This window comes from Panthera uncia, chromosome E1 (assembly GCF_023721935.1).
Source record: "Panthera uncia isolate 11264 chromosome E1, Puncia_PCG_1.0, whole genome shotgun sequence".
Classification (NCBI taxonomy): Eukaryota; Metazoa; Chordata; class Mammalia; order Carnivora; family Felidae; genus Panthera; species Panthera uncia.
The window spans coordinates 60,504,857-60,520,146 of record NC_064814.1 but is presented as its reverse complement, the minus strand read 5'-3'; the positions used below and the strand labels follow the sequence as shown (position 1 = coordinate 60,520,146).

Genomic DNA, 15,290 nt, shown 5'->3' with positions numbered 1-15,290 from the left:
CGCCCGCCAAGGGGGGCTTCCTTCCCGCCAGACCCCCAGCACTGGCCGCTATTGTGCGCCCGCCGGCCGCCGCGCGCAGACTGCCCCCAGCTGCAGCGCCAGGCGAGCGCCCCCGCCCGGCCCGGCCTACCTGGCGGCCGAGCCCACCCGCGGCGGGCGGGGCGAGCGCGGGGGGCGGGGGTGGGGGAGTGGGAAACGGACTCCACCAGGGAGCTGTGGCCTGGGGTGGGACGCACGCCGGTTGGGGGTGGGGGGCGGTCAACATCCGTCCAACACCTACCATGTGTCAGGCACCGGCTGTCCGTGGATTCTTGGAACCCTCTAAAACCCCTACTGGGAGTAGATGCCCACGACGACCATGGGGAAACTGAGGCTCGAGCTCACCAGGCTCACGGGAGTGGGCTGGACTCTGCTGTGGTTAAAGCCCCTCCTTCCCTCCTTGGAGGAGGGCGGCTGGTTGGCCGGGAGCTTGGAGGGGTGCCTGTGTGGGTGGAGGGGATAGCTAGGCATACCCACCCTGAGAAGCTCTCAGGGGCTCCTTGCCGAAGCGAGAGAGAGGTCAGAACTCTCTGTACGATGGGGGCTCTCCCTAAGCACGCCACAGCAGCCTGGGGCCATGTAAGAGTTACCCCTTATTCCCAAGGCAGTCCTGAAACTGCCCTTTGGTCGACCATGCCCATCTAGCTAGAGTTTAGGGACAAGGGCCCAAGATGCACCTCTCAAAAGTCCAGTGGCTTTCTTGATATCTCATGAAAAGGGGAAGTAAGTCTCCCCCCCCCCCCCCGCGCCACTTGCTCCATGGGTTCCCTGGTGTTCGGTGACTGAGTCATCACTATCAACATGCTGTTCTCATAAATGGGGAAACTGAGGGCTGGAGGGGGAAGCGAGCCCACTGCAAGCCATGAGCGAATATTACATTACAACAGGACCAACAGCCAGCTGTTGGTGGTTAGGCAAAAAGCCAGCACCTGTTAAAGCAGGTGCTGGTCATCTCTATTTTACGGATGCAAAAACTGAAACTCAGATTAAGTGACCTGTCCAAGGTCACACAGCTTGTCGGTGGAAGGACTGGCTTTCTGGCCCAGGTAAGTCCAGAAGCCCATGTTCACTACTGGCCCCTCCTGTGCTCACTGGGGGAGGGGAGGCGGGGGAAGGCAAAGGTGCTCCAGCTGGGCACACCCTCCCTGCCCAGGGGTTTGTGGGAGCTAGGTACAGAGCCTAGGAGGGGCAGCAGCAGTGGGTGGGCGTTGGAGGGGCCAACTCTGGTGGGGGGGTGGTGCACAGGGAGGCTTGGAGAGCTGAGGGCAGATATGCTGCCAAAGCAAACGGCCCCACATTCCTGGGAACTGCTCCGGCTCCCTCCCTGCTCCGGCCAAGAGCTCCACCCTCCTGGCAGCCCAGCAGCAGGGGCTGGGGGCAGGGGCAGAGCCCATGTCTCAGCACCCCCCTTCCTGACCAGGCAGCAGAGCACGCTCCAAGTATGGGTCAGACCACCTGGGTCTCCAACTTGGCTCTGCTACTTCCTGCCCATGTGTCTTAGGGCAAGACACTTCCCCATCTGAGCTTCATTGTCCCCACCTCTGAAATGGGATGACAGTAATAGTAATAAGACACCCCTCACTGGGTTTTGGGTAATGATGCACACATCCTATAATTTCTTAATGTCTCCCATTATTATGTAATAATCATCAGTTAAAACAGTGCTGGGCACATAGTAGGTACTTGATCAGACTTGGTGAATGAACTGTCACCATCGCTGAAACCTCCAGGCTTTGGCTGGTCTGGAGCTGTGAGGACAGCTGAGTGGGGATCATGATCATCCCCGCTGTACCCAGAGACACCAGAGTCTCACTCTCACCTGGGCCCACATGGCCTTCATTTTACGGTGCAACTAAACAAGCTTGTGCCTCTCAGAAAGCTTCAGGCCTCTGCTGTGCTGTGGATTGGCCACAGCTGACCCTAGCCACCTTCCAGAGCCTGACTGCATCAGAGACAGAGGGAGGCCCTGGAGAGGCGGTGTGCGGTCCAGGAAGGAGCAGGCCTCCTCCCGGGACCCAGGGGAGGGGCTTATCCTGAGGCCTCTAGCAGCAGGCCCCCCGGAGAGGGGCCAGGGCAGGCAGTACTTCCTGGAAGAGCAAGGGGGTTGCCCTCCCTGGGAACCTCACTCAGCAGGCAGGCCCCTCCCCCACCCAAGATGGGCCCTCAGCCAGCCCCCTCCATCACCCCCCCCCCAGATTCCCCCGGGTAGGCAGACCCCACCCAGGTGGGAGTGCAAATGCCCCAAGTGACCCCGCCAGGGATGAGGTCTCTGCCCTCAGCTCTGGGGGCCTCAAGAAAGCCCTCAGCTGGGCAGCACCTGAACAGGAGTGTGCCAGGATCCTCCACTCCGGCATGTTTAGATAGTGCTACCCAGAGCCAGGCTAGCTGGTCCTGGTCCCCTGAGCTCCCGCCCCTGCTGTGGGGCCTCAGATGGGTCCCTGCTGCCCCCTCTGAGCCTTGGGCGGAAACATAGGTACAGTATAAGGTGCCCAGCTCACTAGGGAAGGTGGGGACTCAGGACGCCCCGCAGGGAGAGCCTGGCCCAGCACTTGGTAAACGGGAGGTGCCAGCAACCAGTAGCCCTGAAGATTCTTGTTCCTGGCTCTGGGCTGGGGGTGCCCCATGCAATCACTTGGCCTGCCAAGCTCACCCAGATAGTTCAGGCAGTGCTGAAGCTGGAAGGCTCACAGCTGGCTCCCCCACCCGCAACGCCCCTCACCAGTCCTGGCTTCCCAGGAGATGCACTTCCTTCCCCAGTGCCACCAGGCTGGGGGGTTAGGGAGGAGCAACTCCCACACGGGCCCGGCCCACATGTGCACACTCACACAGATGTGCCAGCCTGGCACACAGGCCCCCCAGGCCTAGTGGCTTCTAGGCCCCCATCTCACAGCCTCCACCCCCTACTGCCCGCCCGCCTGCAGCCACCTTTGCACAACTATGTCTGGTATTTTCCTGTCTGCCCAGCTTGCGGGGTAAGGGGGGGGGGGTGCCTGGGGCTATGAGCACTGCCTGCACCTGGGCCTCAGCCAGGGGCGAGCCCGCCAAGCAGCCCCCACACCCGCCCCCGGGGTTGGGAAGGGAAGGGCTGGGCCCAGGCTGCCCAAATCCCTGGGAGGGGCTGGCATGGGGCTGGGGGAGCCAGACAGGGACACACACCCTTTGAGGCCTAGGCAGGAGCAGGCCAGGCCCTGCTAGGCAGCACTGCCACTCATGGTGGACAGGCAGGGCTGGGCACCCCGCCAGAACCCTCTGGGGCCAGGAAAGGCAACGGGCAGTGTCCCATAGGACATGGACGGGCACCCAGTGCACCCGGACATACAGGCATATGCATGCGTGTCACACCTGTGCTCTAACACCGTACACACAGGACATAGCACGGGACCGGCATCAGGGGCTGGGACCCAGGAGTGAGGAGGAGCAGCGGGGATGAGGCCCAGTCCCCAAAGGGAAGGAAACCCTGCACTTCCCCAACTGAGTCTGGCTGCAAGACAACCCAGTGAGTACCTCCCGAGTCCGGGGGGCGGGGGGGCTCCTGCCCACGGCCCATCCCTCCCGCTACCCTGGGATGAGCACCAGGTCCACTGAACAGCACCTGCCAGCTGTGGGCAGAGGCGGGCAAGGCGGGTAAGGCGAGCTGGACTTTGGCCCTTCCCTCCCTCCGCCTCATTTACCCCATCGCTCAGTTACGCATTCCAACACCAGGCCCTCCACCCAACTCAGTTCTGGGGGCCCACAGGTGAGCGAGGATGAAGGGCGCCCCGACCTCAGTGGGGGCAGGCTTGGGGTGGGCTGCTCCCGAGAAGAGGGGCTGTGGGGCGAAGTGCTGGGGCAGACGGAGCGTCACATCCTAACTTGTTTTGTTTTTAAGTTTATTCATTTATTTCTGAGAGAGAGCGCGCGAGTGAACACAAGCAGGGGAGCGACAGAGAGAGAGAAAGAGAGAAAAAGAGCGCCACAGAATCCAAAGCAGGCTCCAGGCTCTGAGCTGTCAGCAGAGCCCGACACAGGGCTCAATCTCATGAACCGTGAGATCACGCCCAGGGCCAAAGTCGGGCGCCCAACAAACGGAGCCACCCAGGGGTCCTCTAACTTGTTCTGAGAGCCAGACAGGCCAGTCTGCCGCCCGCTCACCATCTCCATACACCCTCCCGGCCCTGCAATTTGGCTGTTACCCTTCCCATTTCCCAGAGAGGGAGGTGGAGGCTTTGAGAGCTTCAGTCATCTGCTGAGGTCACAGAGCTTATAAGGAGCACATCTTGGGGTTCACTTCCAGGCCCCAAAGCCCACACGCTTTCTGGGCCCAATGCTGCAGAGGCCTGGGGGGTGGCACCGGCTGACCTTCAGCAAACCTGCCTCACCCAGAAGTGGGGGCCCAAGAGGGAGGCTGGGCCAGGACCTGGAGGACACCGGGGAGCCACGGAGTGTTCCACACAGAAAGTGCCCTCTTTCCAGCCCAGAGGCTCCTGTCCCCAGTCTCTTCCCTGCAGCACCTCCTTTTTCAGGATTCCCTTTCTCCCACGAGCTTGATGCTTGCTCACCTCTTGGGTGCCAGGTTCTGGTGACAACCTTCCACATTCGCATATTCTCCTCCAGCTACCCGCCCCCTCCTGCCCCTTCCTGCAGCAAGTCTTTCCTGATTCACCCTGGCCAACCTCAGACTCTTGCAGCTGTACATGGGCTGTTCTTCCAGGTGCCTGACAGCTGAGCAGAGGACCTACTTCTGTCCCCAGGCTGCTGAGGGAAACGTTCCAGCCCTGCAGCGGCCCTGTGCTGCCTGCCACATTCATCTGGGGTCCAAGTCCTCACTAATGCCACAATGTCACCAGCTTTTTTTTTTTTAAGTTTATTTATTTTGAGAGAGAGAGAGAGAGAGAGAGAGAGAGCGAGAGCGAGCGTGAGTTGGGGAAGGGGCAGAGAAAGAGAGAGAGAATCCCAAGCAGGCTCCTCACTGATAGAGGGGGCTTGAACTTACGAACCATGAGAACATGACCTATGCTGAAGTCGGATGCTCAACTGACTGAGCCACTCAGATGCCCCAATGTGAACGGTGCCTGGCCCACACACAGAGTGTCATATGCGCTGCCCCCGACCTTTGGCCCCAGGCACTTACCCCTGCACCTGTCATTCAGAGCCTCATTCCACGAAGGGAGTCCTAGAGCAGGTGACGGCCTCATGGAACAGACAGACCACTGTACTTCTTCCCACGGCCCCCACACCGAGCTCACTCCTTCCACCATCGGGAACCGGGCGGGGATACAAAGTGCTGGGGGTGCAGAGCCAGAAAACAGGCCTGCCCCACTCTGATGTGGGCAAGGCTCTGAGCCTCAGTTTCCCCACCCAGGAAGGGAGAGGGCTGGCCTAAAGTGAACTGGAGCCCCAGCACCCTAAGCACTCCCTGAACAGCACCAACACACCTGCCCTCTGCTTTTCCTGAACACCCGGCACTCAGTGACCGTCTGCTGAATGAATGACTCCATTTGTGGTGCCCCCCAGCCAGGTGAGGTGGGTACGTATGGAGGGGCTGAGGTTCAAAGAAGGAAGTGGCTGGCCCAAGGTCAAGGAGAGGGGCAGGGCCTGGGCCTTGACACAGAGGGTCCCTCCTCCCTGTCCAGGACAAAGGACCCGGGAGCAGACCTGGACAAGGACGGGGTACCAGCAGGGCCCTGGTTCAGCTGGGATGACTGGAAGGGCCTAGCTCCCCCAGCTTCTCTGCTGCCACTTCCACCCGGTGCCCGCATAGAACCCACCCCAGAGCTGCCTTTGAGCAGGCCCAGCAGGGGCCCTGCACTGAACTCTGGACTCCTCCCCCCTCCTTCCTCCCTGCCACCGCCGCCCCCACCCCCCCCCCCACTTGTTCACTCTGGGCAGCCGAGCAAGTCCAGAAGCTGGGGGAGGTCTTCAAACCCAAAGGGAAACATCCACTGAGTAGGGGCCTGCCGGGCCTGGCCTCCTTTGAGCCCATGTCCGCTCCTAGGACCATGCAGGGTGACCACTAGGTATCCTGAGGTGGTGCCGGGGGCCTGGCCTGAAAGAGGGTGGGGCTGGCAGGCAGAGAGAACTGGGGGTGGGGGGGACTTTAGAACAGACAGGACAATGGAGGGCCCCACAGCCTAGGGGGAGGAGGACATCACAGCTCAGGGGCAGTCAGCCCGCAAGTGTGGGGATGGGGGTTGGGGGGCTCTGGATGCAGGAGGCAGTAGCCCAGGGGAGAAATGGCTCAGGCAGGCTGGGACTTGCCAGCCAGACCCAGATGGACGATGGGGAGAAGGGAGGGAGAGAGGCTTCCTCCAGACGCAGCTGCCCCCACGTCATGCCCTCATGCCCCTGCAGGGGATGGGGGTGGGGATGGACAGGAGTGGAGCTGAGGGGATTCCCTGGTTGAACCGGCATGTCAGGGGCCAGGGCCTGATGGTCTTAGGCTCTAGTCCCCCTCTGTCCCTCCCTGACCCCAAGTGACCCCAGGCCAAGCCCTCAAATCTCTGAGTTTCAGTCCCCCCACACACACACCCAGCCCCCACCGGCAGCCTCCTCACTCCCAGGGTCCCAGCGGGGCACTAGCCTGTGAGTGCATTTGTGCAAAGGAGACAAGACCCTCCTGTCAGCTGGGCAGGATTGTTTTCCCAGGGCTGACTCAGGCAGCTCAGCAGTCTCCTGGGGCCTCTGTAGCCTCCCACCCGCCCTTGGCCATGACTGGAGGAGGGGGCCAGGGGCCGGGTCAGTCCCCTCCCCAGACAGCCATCTGCCAAGGCGGGAGTACGTGTGCACACACATGTCACATGCTCCATAGTGGGGCCCTCCCCGTGGCGAGTACTACCTGGCTTCCCAGGCATTGAAGACAAAGGGCCTGAGGAAGCCCCTGCCTCTCCCCTCACCCCCACTGGAAGATTCTCAGGCCATCAGCCCATCCCCCACCAGGGGCATCTGGAGCAGATGGGAAGTCCTCCCCCCACCCCAACACTGGAATCACTTCACATCCCTGTGCCCCCCAGGCTCCTCCCAGCCTGACCACCAGTTAACCAGAACCTTCCATCCCATCTGGGAGGGGGAGAAGGAGCAGAAGGCCAGAGCTCCCCCCTCTCAAGATGCCCAGAGCCAAAGCTTCTGCCCTGCCTAGCCTGAGGGAGCTTAGAGAGAAGCATCCTAGCCAGGATGGGAGGTCAGGCCTCTGAGGCTCCCCCGGGACCAGCTGTTTGGAGGACCCCACCCTGGGAGGGTCCCATAGCACCAGAGCTGGAATGGGAAGAAGGGCCGGGGACCCCTATGGACCTGGGCCAGACCTCACCTCCCCCGTAGAGCGGTCTGCAGCTAAGGCCAGAAGGGTGCCCGGGAAAGGGTGGAGTCTTGGGGCCCATTGTCCGCAGCTGCTGGGGCCGGCTTCGGCTCCCCTCAAGAGCAGGGTCCCCTCTCATCTCAGGCTGGGAAACCGGCCACAAGATAGCCCTCCCCCAGCCATGGCAGACCTGGGAACTCGGGCCCAGAGGCCCGCTGGCCCTTGTCCATCCTAAGCTCAGTCCCTTCGTTTGTGAAATAGCACAGGATCCTCCTCACAAGATTAATGCAATTTCAGGTGACAGACGTCAACACCTGCAAAGTTCGCTGGGCCACTGGAGGCACTGTGCTGATTTTTTCAGGGAGTTGTTCCCCCTGTGAAGTTCTATCCCCCATCCACTTCACCAATCCCACCCTCACCTCCCCAGGGACCGAAGCAGGCATATTTTTATTAGTTGCAGCGACAGCAGGGGTTTCGAGGGCGGAGTTGGAACCCAAAGAGAAACCTGGGACTTTTCTAGGCTGAGGCCTTACATAGGAACCCCTAGCAGCACATCCTTTCCTGTTCTGGCATCAAAGCTTCAACCCCAGCCAGTCAGCAGAGCACTAGAGATCCTAGGAGACGTTGAAAATGCTGAGTCCCTGCCCCTAGCTCCACCTGAATCAGAATTCACCAGGGTGATGCTGAGGCGGCCACCTTAGGAGCCACTGGGGCAGATGTGTCCCAAGGGCCTTGCAAAAGCTGTGGTCCCCCACACCCAGGCTAGGTGTCAGGCTGGGGAAAGGCTATGTGTCCCATCTCAGAGAAGTGAAATCCCAGACATATGTCCGGGCCGCCCATTTCTATGACCCTTTCACAAGGGAAGCAACCAGGAACGTAGGATCTGCATCTTTCTGGCTGGCCCTTAGGTGCCCCCTCAGCCGCCAGGAACACTCCCCACCTCTGGGTTAAGGTGGGGGGACCACCTGGCACCTTCCACGGGTCACCCTCTGGCCTCAGTCATCTGTGTGAAATATAAAATGACAATAATAACCCCGAATGGAGGAAGGGGTTGAACAATAATCCTGAATAGAGGGAGGCTTCTCGGCAGCCTCGGAAAAAGCAGGGCCCCTATTCCACCCGGCCCAGGGCCTCTCCACTGCAAGCCCAGTTCCCCACTCGGGTGAGGGGCCTCCACAGTCTCCCCCTGGGACGCAACCTGGAGAGGCATCCGGTGAGGCAGAGGAGAGGCGAGGGCAGCCATCTTGTCCCCTCAAACCCCAATGTGCCTCCCAGCACCAGGGCCCCACCCCAAATGCCTCCCAAAGAGCTTAACTGCAGGCCCCGGCCCCAACATCTGGTCCCCCAGCCACAGCTGTCGCCACCCTCCCTCATCCTGGAATTGCCCCAAACTCTGCCCGGCACCCCGTCCCCCGGCACCCCGTCCCCACCCCCTCGCCCAAGTGGGAAATTCGGATTCCAGGCAAGTCAGGGTAGCTGAAAATGCACATGGGAAAATGTAGTCAGGAAAACACATTCTTCCTTCTATATCGCGGTTCAGACCCTGGGAGGATTAGGTGGCAGAAGACACTCCCACCGCCTGGGGCCAAGGCCAGGCCAGGGAAGGAGGGGAGAGGAGAGTGGGGGCCGCAAGGTGTGGCTGAGAGGGGTCTAGGCTCCCCAACAGGCCCCGAGGAGGGGCCCTGGCAGAGCTCTGTCTTCCTGCGGGCCAGTGTGCCCTCCAAGGGCACTCCCAGCAAGGGGAGCCCAGGCTGAAAGCATTGCTGTGGCTACCCGTTTGCAGCTGGCTTTTGAGAAACAACAAAAGCTTTGGGGGGACGCGGTTCACACGATTGTTTGAAATGAGGTTTTTGGATGTCTGTGGCATCCAGTTATTCATACTGGCTCCACCCACGGATAATTGAGAGTTGGCTTTTGTTGGCCTGACCCCCCCCCCCTTCTCAGTCCCCGCCCCCCCCACCAAGTCTTCTCAGGGACTCCAGCTCGGGAAGCTCACCTTGTCTGACCTCTTTCTTGGTTTTGCAGATGAGGAAACTGAGACCCAGAAAGGGGAGGAGCCGGCCCAAGGCCCCCAGGGAGTTGGTGGCCTGGCCAAAACTCAAATCCAGGACATCAGATTCCCAGGCCAGGGGCTTTTCCCACTCATCCTCCAGGCTGTGGCCTGGCTCCAGCGAATCCCCCAAAGCCACTGACTCCAAAAGCAGTGGTGCCTGGGAGTGGGGTGACTCACTGTCTGGCTTTCTGGGGCACCCCCTCCCCATCAGTGAGGGAGGGACTGGCAGGTGTCCCTGTTTAGAGAGCCACAAGCAGGGAGAGGCCCCCCAGGGGACCTGGGCCAGGGTCACCCAGGGGCCGAAGAGCCCCAGCTGGAGGGATTTAACACCAAAGGTCAAAGGTCACAGACAGGGAAGGGCGGGCAGGCACTAGGGGTCAGAGGGTCAGCGCTAATGGCAGCTCCGGAAAGGAGGGGGAGGGTAAGGAGCTAAGGAAAACAGGGCTGCTTCCAAGGGGTCCCCAACCCCCATAAACTGTGCCCCGACCCCCTGGCATCTGCCTCTGCTTGGCTGGTTGCAGAGAGGGCCAAATAGAGCTCTGGTGGGGGGTTGTAAAATGGGCTGGGCTGGAGCTTGGAGAGGGGTGTCCTGGGAAGGGCTCCCCAGGTGCAGCCCCTCCCCCAGAGTGGGCCAGGGCCAGCTGGGAGGCCCAACCCAGACCCAGAGGGGAGAAGGAGGAGCAGAGGGGGAAGGCTCCGAGGTCACGGGGAGGGATGGAGGGATGTGTGGGTTGGGCTGCAACAGCTGTGGCACTGTGGCACAAGGAGTAGGGCTTGGAGAGGGCTGGGTGGGTGAGCAGACTTGAGGGGCCAGTCTCCCCTTCCCTGAGTTTGGGAGCTGAGGAAGGCCGGCGGGGGGGGGGGGGGGGGGGGGGGGGGGGCGCAGAATGTCTCCTAGCTGCTTTCTAGCTTCAGCGAAGCCCCACCTTTCCTCCAGGATGCCAGGACCAGGCGTGTGAGACCCTCAGGATGGCTGCCTCTAAAGACCACAGCTCGGCCCCTGTCCCTGGCCTAAACCAAGAGCCACGACGAGAGCCCAGGCCTTGGCCAGGTCCTGGGCTTCCCTGGCTGCCCCCTCGGTGTCAAGCGTTCCCTTCAGAGCCAAGATCCCAGGCTGTGATGGCCGGGGGCCCAGGGCTCCTCCCAGGATCTCTTCCCGCTTCCCAAGCCCCAGGGCAGGGCCAGGATCCCTGCAACCATCACCGCCTGGGGGTGGCCTGGCCAGGCGGGCCATCCTGGACCCGGGGACAGGCGGCATGCTGCCCTGCTGTGGCCTGAGTACCCGACTGGCCAGGGCAGAGTGCCAGGGGCTCCAGGTGCCAGCTTGGATTCCAGCCCCACTCCAGGGGGCCTGCGGGGAAGCAGGGTGCCGGCATCTCCCTCCCTCGGGATGCACCTGCCTCACCCCTCCCCCACTCCCTTCAGACCCTCCTTCAGGCCGGCTGGATACCCCTGCCCTCATCACTTTGCCAGGCTCTTCTGCTTCCCCCCCGGGCGGCGGTGGATGAAAAAGTGCCATACAGGACTGCAGTGTCCCAGTCCTGACGCGGCAGTACCCCCTGTCCTGACCCCCAGGGACGCCTTCCTTCCCCTGCCCCCTCAGGAAGGGCCGGGGCTGGCCAGGGGCAGCAGGGGGGAGACTTTCCGAGACAAGGGAGGAGACACCTTTCAAACCCCGTCCTAGAAACAGCCCCAGCGCAGCCGTGGGAAGGGGCGGCTGCCCGGCTGCCCCAGACAACTTCGTGCCCAGGCTCCGGGGGCCCCCTCTCACCCCGCAGCGCGCCCCCACCGCGGCCGCCCAACTTCCCCGCCGAAGTTTGCTCCCGCCCCGGGCCCGGCCGAGGCTCGGCCCGGCCTCCGGACGGACGGAGGGAGGGAGGGAGGGAGGAGAAAGACGGAGAGACGGAGGGACGGGGCCGGGGAGCCGGCGAGGGAGGGAGCGCGCGAGCGAGGGAGCGAGGGAGCGAGCGCAGGGGCCCCGGCGAGGGCTCACAATGGCCCGGGGCGAGGCGCCGACGCGGGAGGAGGAGGCGACCCTCGGGTCCCGCAGCCCCCCGCAGCCCCCGCGCGACAGCCCAGCCCCCCCGCCCAGTCCCATCCCCACCGCGCGACGCCGCGGGGCTTCCTACCTCGGCGGCGGGGGCGGTCGGGCTCCCGGCTGCGGGCTCCGGCGGTCTGGGGGCGGCGGGGGAGCGAGCGGGGGAGGGGCCGGGGCGGGCGGGGGCCGGGGCGCGAGGCTCACGCGGCGCGGGCTCCCCTGGCACGGCCGCCCGGCGCCCGGCCGCTCCGCCACATCTGCAGCTCGGGCAGGGAAGGTGGCCGCGGCGGCCGGGCCGTGCGGGGATGTCTTAGAGAGGGAGGGAGGAGGGAGGAGGGAGGCGGCGGGGAGGAGGGCCCGGCGAGCCGCGGAGGAGGGGGGAGGAGGAGGGGCGCGGGGGGCGGCCTCGCTCCCTCCTCCCTCCCCCGCTGGTTCCCTCGCGCCCGCCCTCCCAGCAAACCCCTTTCGCCGCCGCGGCCCCAGGCCCGGGGCGCCAGCTGCCAGGCGGGGCGTGCGCGTCGGGGGGAGGGGGCGGACGGGAGCCGGCGCTGGGCCGGGGGAGGGGAGGTAGGGCGGCGGGGCCGCGGGGAGCGGGCACCGGGAGGGAGGGGGCGGCGGGCCGCGGCCGAGCGACGCGCGTCCTCCTCGGCCCCATCCCCGAGTCATTCCCCCCCCCCCGCAGCCCCGCCCCCGGCCCGAGGGCAGCGCTGGGACACAGCCCGGAGGTGGCCTGGGGGTGGCGCGGGGCGGGGGGGGGGGGGTGGGAGGGATGTCCCGCCCTCGGGGAAGCCCGGGGAGGGGGCGGGCGCGCTGATGACCGGAGGGAGGGCGTGCGGGCCCAGAGGAAAAGCCCCGAAGACCGGGAAGATGGAGGAGGTCGCTGCGGCCGAGGGGGCGGGGGCCCCTAGCCTCCCTCCCGCGGGGTCACCTTGGCCAGGCCCCCCGCGGCCACGGGCGGCGGGGAGGGCGGCAGGAATGCCTCTCCGCAGGCCCTGATTTCTCCGCCCAGCCCAGTTCCAGGAACGCGCGGGCAGCGCCGGGCAGGCAGAGGCCCCGGCTTCGGATTCGGGGAGGCGCAAGCCAGGGTTCGAGGCCGGGATGAGCCCCTCCCTCCCGTCCCCTGCCGGGCTGGTCCCCGCCTTGCCCTCGGCCTCAGTTTCCCAGGCGGTAGAATTAGGACGAGGTCGGGCCGGGAACAGTCCTGGCTTCCGCTCGGCCCCAGTCTTGGTCCCAGTATTTGGGACAACCTGCATCCCCAGCCTGAGCGCCGCGGGGGTCCTTGCTCGCTCTGGGACCTTCCGCGTCCAGCGCGGCGCCCGCGGTTAGGACGCGCGGTGGGAGTGGATGCCGGCGAGTGCGAAAGCCCGGCACCCGCACCCGCCTAAGCTGTTTCTCCCTCCTGATGTTGAACCCAGGCTCTGAGTTCCTGAATGTGTCTTGTTTGGGCCACTCTGGAGCCCCCGCCCAGTTATCTTCCTGCTGCTCTGCTGTCAGGTGGCAAATCTTGGTTCAAAAACAGTCCTCCTGCTATTGGCCAGCCTTGCCGCTTCACAGTTGGCCTTGAGGAGCCCAAGAGACGAAAAGCATCCTCTATAGGTGAGGCATCTAACTCCGGGTGTCATTAAGCCTTCGTTCGTGTATTTGATACTGCTGTCCCCCGCCACAGCCCGAGGCCGGTGGGTCTTGATCACGCAACATCCTCAGCTCTTGGTACAGAGCTTGGCACCTAGTAGGTGCTCAAGATGTGTTGCACGGATGGTCATAGGGTAGGTGCTCATTATATATTAAGCGAATGTACATATAGTAGGTGCTCATGACTGTTGCGTAAAGGGACACAGCTGGTGCTCTTAAACTTTTGCATGGACACATGGCAGATGCTTATTATATTTTAGGCAAATGGATACACAGTTGATGCTTATGACGGTTGCATAAATGGACACATAATAGGTACTCACGATTTATGTGAATAGACACAGAGTAGGTGCTCATGAACTGTTGGGTAATACATGAAAGGCCTGTAGGCCGAAGAGTGGCGATTTGGAGGTGACCTCCTCTGCCCCCACCCCACCCCACCCCGATTTCCCTCGTGTGGATAATGTGGAGTGAGACCGGGTTAAACATTAGCTGGCAGATGGGCCTGGGGGCAGGCCAGCTTTGGGACCTAGCACCTTTCGGGAGGGGGCTGTTAAGGGCCGACTCTCGCGGTCCGCAGATCAGCGGGTGCGTGGGGAGGGGTGGAGGCTGAGGGCCGCAGAGCGCCCCCTCCCGGCGCGCCGGGGATCGCGACTATGCTGCCCTCAGGGCGGCCTTGCATCCCGGGGCAAAGTGTTGTTCGACCTCGAAGGGAGGGGGAGGATGCGGGGCGGGGCGAGAGTGAAGACAAGAGTGACCACCTCAGCTGTCCTTGCCCTCAGGGGTCTTACAATCCAGTAGGACCTGAATCCAGTGACCAGGTAAGTCCAATGACCTCTGCACCTTGAGGGGCACTTGACCATAAGAAACCTTCACCCTGGGAGGGCCTTTCTCAATGTTTTTCTACACACACTAGTTTTCATGGACAAGCAGGTTGCTCGCAGTTGGAACTCTGAGCTGGGATTTCCCACCTTGCTCCTTTCTAAGGTTGTTTTGGAAATTAAATGAGGTACATTCTTAACATATATTAGCCATCACTACCTAGTGTCCACAATTGCAGGACCCAGATGGAGTCCCTTTAGCTGCCAATAACCCCCTAAATTTGGCTTTTGCAAATCCCACAAGAGTGAAGAACTATATAATATGGGTGGGGCTGACCCGACCCAGAAACCCCCAGTTCTCAGCCAGACAAGTTTTTTTCTCTGTACTGGATGGCTCACTTTTATTATATTCACTGTAACCCTGAGGGTGTGTCCTATTATTATTCCCATTTTATAGAGAAGGAAACTGAGGCACAGAGAAGTAACTGGGCCAAGGTCTTAGAAGCTAGTGAGAGACATGGTCCAGATTGCAGTCTCAGCTGAGCTGATTCCAAAGCTTGTGTTATAACGCACTATCTCCCTGGAGCATCAGAAAAGTTATGGGGTGGGGGTGCAGGACATCTGAGAGCGCCAGGCTCTGAAAGGATTTTTTGTGGGGGGTGGTGCTTTTCCAGGAGGCAGCGCCTGCTATAGCAGTCACACCAAGCGTGGCTTCCTCCTTCTTAGTGAAAGGTGGGTAAGAGGGGATGTCCTCCCCCCCCCTCCTATCACCCTGGGCTTCCTCCCTCTAAGAGTCCTTGTTCTGAGCAACCATCCTTTGCTACCTGTTCCCCTCTCCTGTGTTATGGACTGTCACCCCTGCTAGTACTAAACCAGAAGTTCCCCAACTTACAGCAAGAAGGCAGCCATCTGCAAGCCAGGAAGAGTGTCCTCACCAGGAACTGAATTTGCCAGCACTTTGATCTTGGACTTCAGCCTCCAGAACTGTTGGAAATAATGTGTGTTGTTTAAGCTACTCCATCTATGTTATTTTGTTATAGTAGTCTGAGCTAGGATAATTGCTGAAAGATATATTTGGGGGGCTGAATCTGGTCCCTTAAACTTTCAACAGTAAACATTTATTGAACATCTCCGAGGTTCCCATTCATTCAACAGATGCTTATTAAGCTCCTAGGATGTGTTTATTCATCAACATTTATCGAGGGCCTACATTGTGCATTGGGCTAGGTATGCCTATCCATGTCTTCAAGGAAATCTCTCAGTCTGGTGGGGACCCCTTACCTATCAGTATCCAGAGGGGACACAGCTCACTCATTCACACACAAGCACACTGCAAGAAGGGTGTCCTGCACAACATAGGTGCTTAAATGACTTCAATGAATACATGCTAGATTCAGTGTTTTACACCACTGTGCTTAGGCACAGTTCCTGTCTTTC

At 61.7% G+C, this 15,290-nt stretch overlaps 1 protein-coding gene and 1 long non-coding RNA gene across 3 annotated transcripts in view; one reads left to right on the top strand and one right to left on the bottom strand.

Annotated features, from left to right (window-relative positions):
• The window catches only part of GLIS2 (GLIS family zinc finger 2), a 21,450-nt gene extending 9,696 nt beyond the window's left edge, over nt 1-11,754 (bottom strand). Inside the window, exon 1 of the mRNA XM_049637426.1 lies at nt 11,492-11,754. The gene's annotated coding sequence lies outside the window, so the exon portion shown is untranslated. The remainder of the gene's footprint in view (nt 1-11,491) is intronic.
• A 414-nt stretch (nt 11,755-12,168) lies between these two features.
• Nucleotides 12,169-14,978, top strand: LOC125927679 (uncharacterized). Of its 2 annotated transcripts, none has more exons than XR_007459389.1 (4): nt 12,169-12,996; nt 13,815-13,853; nt 14,528-14,585; nt 14,748-14,978. It is a non-coding gene; the product is annotated as an uncharacterized LOC125927679 (long non-coding RNA). The 2 variants fall into 2 exon arrangements; XR_007459390.1 differs by having other exon boundaries at nt 14,719-14,978.
• The last annotated feature ends 312 nt before the right edge of the window (nt 14,979-15,290 follow it).